Below are 6,768 nucleotides of genomic sequence, written 5' to 3' on the forward strand. Positions count from 1 at the left end.
TAGTATGGCCATTCTTATGTTCTTATAAAACAAGTTTATTAACTACAGAAAGATAGATTTTAAGTGATTATATGTGATAGCAAACAGATCAAAACAGATTACCTAGCAAATAAACAAAATTGGAAACTAAGACTAAATTACTAGATAGATATGAATTAGCAATATCTCCCCGTGACTGATGATACAAGCAGGCTTGCACATTCTTAAGGCACAAGGAACATGTGCCTTGCAGCTTGGCTTCCCCTCCCCTGTTCCCAATCCTTTGTCTTCCAGAGCTTCTTTCAGGTGTTGAATTGTGGGGGAGTGAAGACAAATCATGATGTCACTCCCCACCTTATATAGTCTCTCCATATGGCAGAAACCTTTTGTTTCAAGCTAAGTTCCCAGCCCAGTTCATGGAAAAACACAGGTACCAAAATGGAATTTAGTGTCATGTGGTCTGGAAAAGGAAGGGAGTGGGCACCTGACCAAAAGAGCCAATGGGAAGGCCAGAACTTTTTAAAATTGGAAAAAACTTCCCCTTTGTCTGTCTGTTGTTCTTCTCCGGAGGAGCAGAGACAGGGCTGGAACTATGCTGTAAAAGCTTTGGGCCAGGTATGAAAAAATCATCAGATCATACCTAGAAACTACTCATTTGAAATCCCAGATATGTAATAGATCAGGAAATGTCTAGAAAGATGCACTTAGGTTTATCTCTTTTATTTCTTTATGGCTTGTGGACTCCTCTGTGCTAACCCCAGGTGCTTTTGTTTTGCTTGTAGCCTTTAAGCTGGACTTCAAGAGAGCTATCTTGGTGCTTAATCCTTGTAATTGCTTGTTTGGTTTTTTTAAATCTAGCAAAAAGCCTAAGTTCCAAATGTATTTTCTTTCTTTTTGTTTTTAATAAAATTTACCTTTTTTTAAGAACAGGATTGGATTTTTGTGTCCTAAAAGGTTTGTGCATATGTTGTTTAATTAACTGGTGGCAACAGCTAGTTTCCTTTGTTTTCTTTCTCAGCTCTTCCCCAGGGGGCGGGGGTGAAAGGGGTTGAGGGTAGCCTACAGGAAGGAATTCCCAAGTGCGCCTTCCTGGGTTCTCAAAGGGGCTTTTTGCACTTGGGTGGTGGCAGCATCAACCCATCCAAGGTCAGAGAAAAGCTGTGAACTTGAGAGTGTAATACAAGCCTGGAGTGGCCAGTATTAATTTTTATAATCCTTGTCGGCCTCCACCTTCTGCACTCGAAGTGCTAGAGTGGGAATTTTGAACCCTCCCAGGAAAAGAGTCTCTGAAGCAAATGCTAGAAAAGAGTAGGATCAAAAGAGCCACTTTGGGGAATTCCCCTGACACTGTCCTCGAGGGCAGCGCATCCCTCCAGCAGTGACTCAGCAGAGACACAAACTGGCTTCTGCTCTCTGGTCCTCACTTTGTTCCCGGGACAGGCAATCTTCCCAGAGTGGGGCAGCAAATGGATCTAGGTAGGGTTGGGACCTGGGAATCTCTTTTTCTACTTATTGTTCCTGCTGCCCCTCTCAGTCTCCTTCCCTTTTCTCCCAGTGCTTTATCTGTAATGAAAGAGGTGCTGGGGCTCAAGCAATTTTTTTTACTTTCATAACTGACATGGTAAGCCCAGAGGTGCTGGGGCTCAGCTCTGGCAAGCCCTGGCACACATTAAGCGCTGCTTTCTCCCCTCTTGTACAAACTCACCAGTGGGTCCCTTAAAGGGGGCTTTTGTGCAGTCACTTTCCTGCTAGTCCCCAGCACTTTCCCCCAGGTCTGTCCCATCATCTGGAGTCTCAGCTCAGGAGTTGGAGTCAGCAGAGCCCAGGGCTGCCCCAGGGGTCTCATTCTAGCCACCAGAGAAAGTCCCCAGCTGGGCTGGGCATGGAGGGAGCTTTAATGAAGGTCTCTCCCCAGAACAGACCGCACTGGGGGAGTAGCAGCTGCTCAGGTTCCCAGATCACAGTGCAGGGAGCTGCATCTGCCCCAGGGAAACCAACTCCAGAGCGCTAATAGCATGAGCAGAGAGAGACAAGGTGGGTGAGGTAAGAGCTTTTATTGGACCAACTTCTACTGGTGAAAGAGATACGTGTATGAGCTACACAGAGATCTTCTTCAGGCCAGAGAGAGGCAGACACCAGCCTCTTCTCCCTAAGTAATACCGAGATCCTGCTGGTGGCAGCAGCTAATGACTGTGCCCCACTGGGCTCCCTGGGCAGCCGCAGGGACAGCCAGGCAGATACTGATCCCATTTGCCCATCTGGACCCACCCCCTGCTATTCTGGGGGTGACTCTGAGCCCTGAATCCTGCACAGAAATCCAAGAGGGACCCTGGTCCGTCCTGTCACCCCAAACAGTCCCAGGCAGAAGCCAGAGCCCAGAAATCATGATTTTGGCCTAAGAAAATAATGCAATAGTGTGTCTGTTGGGGGGTGAGTTCCGTGGGGATATTCACCTTGTAGCTTTGGAGCCCATAGGGGTTAGTCCTTTGCCGCCCCCCCACCCCCAACACTTTGACCGTTTCCAGTAAAAACAAAATCTCCCCTGGCTGCTGGGTGGGGAAGACCCCTCCCCCTCTTACTTCCCCTGGCCTGTACTATGGGCTGGGAGAGCTGCCATTGGATCTCTCACCATCCCTCTACTTTATCACTAGCCTCTCTCCCCCTCCCCCAGCCAGTCTCCTCTGTCACTCTCTCTCCAACCCTAGTCTCACCCCCCCCACTTTCTCCCCCTCTTCCCTTCTCACTGTCCCCCATTCACATTTTCCTTCTCTCCCAGCCCTGTTCCCACCCGCCCCATGATTCTCCCCCTGCATCTTGATTCCCAGGAATTGTCTTATCCTCCCTCCAGTGCACCCATGGCCCCCAATCCCATCCTATGCCCCGCACCCCTGTTCCCTCCCTCCTGCCCCCTAAAACATCCCATTTCATGCCTCAATCCCCTCTGGCCCACACTCCCCCTGCCCCTTTTCAGCCCCCTTCCAGCTCCCACTCCCCAGGTGTCGTTGACCCAGCTGTCCCCACAGCGCAGTCTGGAAAAGGCTGCCAAGTCTCACAAAATAAAAAATCTGCACTGCCTTTTCCCAGCAAGCCCAAAGCAAGCCAATCCCATTTCGGAGGCACCGCCCAGTCCCACTCACCAAGCCCCAAACAAGCCACACACTTCAATGGCAAAACAAGCAACAGGCTGCTTAAAGAAAAGCAACAGGCTAGTGAGAGAAATGAATGGGCAAGTACAAAGAAGCCATTATAGGCTTCCTAATAGAAGCCTCCCCACCCCACCCAAAGCCCCCAAACAAGCAAAAGTCTACTTAAAGAAACGAATAAGCAGTTACATAACAAAGAAGCCAAAGGGAGCCCTTTGGCTCCCAGCAAATGAGATCAGCATCGGCCTGACTGTCCCTGGGGGCTGCAGTGATCGCTGGGGTCACTCAGTCCAGCAGCAGGAAGTGAATCGCTCTCGCTGCAGTGACTCTGCGGCGCTGTGGGGAGCCCAGGCTCCTTGCAAGATCCCCGAGCCCCGGCGGCTGCTGCTGGGGACCCCGGGGCCCTGGCTGCAGCCGGGAGAGGGGAATTTCCAGCAGTGACATTCCCGCTGCTCCCCAGGAGCCTCCCCCGGTGCAGAGACCCCAGCCTGGCCAGGACCCCCCATCCCGGGCTCCAGCCCCTGCTCCCGGGGAGGGCACCGCTTGGAGGGAAGGTAAGAGAGACCTGCCCATCCCCCCAGGGAGAGGTGCCCCCCGGTGCCATCCTGGCTGCAGGGGGAGCGTTTGGCCTCAGGCTGCTCCCCGCGGAGCTGGCTGCGATTCCCTGCCCTGGGCCCAGGAAAGCTGCCGCCAGCTCCCTTTGGCTCCGATGCTGATCCCATTTGCCCATCTGGTCTCACACTGGAACCGGAGAACTAATTCAAACCGGGATTTCGTACTGGAACTGGAGCTGAACCTGAACCATAATTTTGTTTTACTGATTGAACCTGCACTGAAGTGAAGAAAAAAAAAAAAAAAAGTGTGTGTGAGTGTCCAGTTAAAATTAAGATTTCGCATTTTTTAAGCTCATCATTTTAAAAAAATTACAGTCATCTTATTTTCATTTTGAGAGATGAAAACAAAATACACAATGGGCTGGTGATTTTCCCACAATGGGAGCAATCAACTGTTTCACTGTCTGAACCTGAACTGTAACAGATCTGTGGGCGGGCGGGGGGAAAGACGAGAAGGGGTGGCAAGCATGGAGTTGGGCAAAATTTCATTTCACCAAAATGTGGGTGCAGATAGGCTTGAGTCAGAAGTCAGAAATAATTATATCTTAGCATCAATGTCAGACACATTTGAAATTGAAAGATGAATTGGAACTTCTTCTGAAGCTTGTGAAATCTCCAAAACGGAAGCAATATCTGGACCAAGGAAAGCCCCAAAAGGATTGGGCTAATTCTTGATTCGTTTGCAGATGAGCCACTTATCAATAAGAAAGAAAACATACCAATCTATTGAAAACATCAGAAAAATGTCATGCCCAAGCTGTATCAACGAGCAAAAATTGTACCAGCAGTTCCAGCAACACAAGTGAGTCTTAAAAGAAAATTTCCAGACCTCAAAGGTATCTTTTTACTGCAGAGGTCCAATATCACAAACCAAATGTTTCAAGATGTTAGTTTAGGTTTTTCAAACAAATGGTTCATCAAAAAAATGATGTTTATTTAACAACACAAAAACACTAGGAAAATTCATGTAAAGTTTAAGTTAAAAAATAAATAAATAGTCAAAAATTAAAACAGTTTTCAGTTGCAGCTCTGTTTTTTCAAGTTATCTCCACAGAGATTTAAATAGGATTTGAACATGTAACTGAACTTTTACTTTTGTTTCTTTGGGTGGCTTGAACCATCGATGAAACTGAACATATTTAATGCAACTTAACCCGAACTGAACCAAACCAAAATAAATACCAGTTGGACTCCCTGCCTGCTGTTGCTAGCAGTGACTTTGGTTTGACCCAGAATCCTGCACATCAGTCACAGCAGGGCCCTGTTCTGTCCTGTCAACCCCAAACATTTAACATTCAGGAGTTGGACTCTCAAATAATGAGACTGTCTGTCTGAAAAAAATCAAAGAGTAAATTGGGAGCAGGGTGTGTGTGTGTGTGTGGAGGGGGGCGGGATATTTGCCTAGTGAATTCTGAGCCCTTGGGGGAAGTCCACTGCCCACCCTTCCCCCCCTGCTTGTTTGACCATTTCTAGGGGAAAAGATTCCCCCCTGAAACTCTCCTACCCCATGGGCTGGGGGAGCTGCTATTTTCTCTCTCACCATCCCCCTCCCTTCTACCCTCCGGCTCTCCCTTCTCCAGCCAGTCTCAGCTTGCTCTCATATTCTCCCTCCAGCCTCCCCACAGCCCCTCTCCACACATCCCACCCTTTCCTTCTCTTTATCCCGCCACTCAGAGTTTCCCTCTATTCCAGCTCTGTTCCCCTGAGCCCCAGAATTCTCCCCCGCCCCCTGATTCCTGAGTATTCCCTCAGCATCCCTTCAGCAGCCCCACATCTCCATGGCCCCATCCTGCCCCGTGCATCCCTGTTCACCACCCTCCTGCCCCCTCACACATCGCTGTTAACCCCTCAGTGCCCTCTGGCTCTCAGAGCCCCCTGCCCCTCTTCACCCCCCTTCCGGCCAGCCCCACTCCCCTTCCCCTAGGACCCGCTCCCTTCCCCTGCCGAAGCCCCCCTCTCCATGTCTGCCAGCCCCCCCCAACCCAGAGCACAGGGAGAGCAGGCGGCATGTGCTCCCCCACCCCACAGCACAGGGTGGGCAGGCGGTGCGTGCCCCCCCAGGCCCCCAGCACAGGGCGGGTGGCATGAAACCACCACCACCCCCCGCCCTGACCACCCCACGCACAGGACAGGCCACCTCAGCACCTCCGTTCCCCTCCCTCCCCCAAGTAGCAGGCCGCATGGCCTCGGTGCCTGAGGCCCCCCAGCACTGGGCAGCCTCAGCTACGCCAAGTCCTGGCCACCCTAGCCCCAATCTTTAAAAGCAAGGTGTGATAGAGCCTTCAATGGCCAGATGAACTAGTGGCTAGTTAGTTGCACAAAGGGGACTTAGGGGGATCTGGGCCACCCCCCCCCCCCTCCATCAGGTCCCAGCCCAGGGCCCTGTGTGGTTCAACCCCTAAACAGGGGAGATGAGTCTCTCTCCCTGTCAGGGGGGCAGGGGGGCCTTCAAAACCAGTTTCCTCGGGCTGCTTCCTTCTAAAGTCTCTTTAGTTTGGGGCACAGCCCCACTAGTCCAGTCGCCCCACAGTTGGGGCTTATCTGCAGGCTCCCCTTGGCTTACTTGCCTCCAGTGGCTGCGTTGGCTGGCAAGTCGCTACTCCGTCCCTTCAGGCAGGCAAACAGGGAGCTCCTGCCCCTCACCAGTCATCCCCTGGCGGAGCCGGCTCCCTTCTTTTCTCCTCCCTCCAGGCCTGGCATTGGCTGCAGGTATAGCGGGGCAGGGCTAGCTGAACCCAAAGGTTTTCTTTAATCCCTGCTGTGCCAGTCGGCACTTTCTCTTCTCCTTCATAGAAGGAAATATAGATTTAAAGAGAATACCTACCCCATTTCTGGCTACACACTTCTAAAATCATTCACTGGCAATAGGACACTGCCCCATCCCAGGTAAGTGCCTTTGACAGAAGAGTTCTACACACAACACTGAGTGTGTTCATCTCACTCACAATGTAACGCAAATCCTGAATTCTGACCTGAGCAAAAATGGCTTGTGCCTGGAACATGGCCAGGGCCCACGTTGGTGGGGAATAACA

This window comes from Eretmochelys imbricata, chromosome 22 (genome assembly GCF_965152235.1).
Source record: "Eretmochelys imbricata isolate rEreImb1 chromosome 22, rEreImb1.hap1, whole genome shotgun sequence".
In the NCBI taxonomy this organism is placed as follows: domain Eukaryota; kingdom Metazoa; phylum Chordata; order Testudines; family Cheloniidae; genus Eretmochelys; species Eretmochelys imbricata.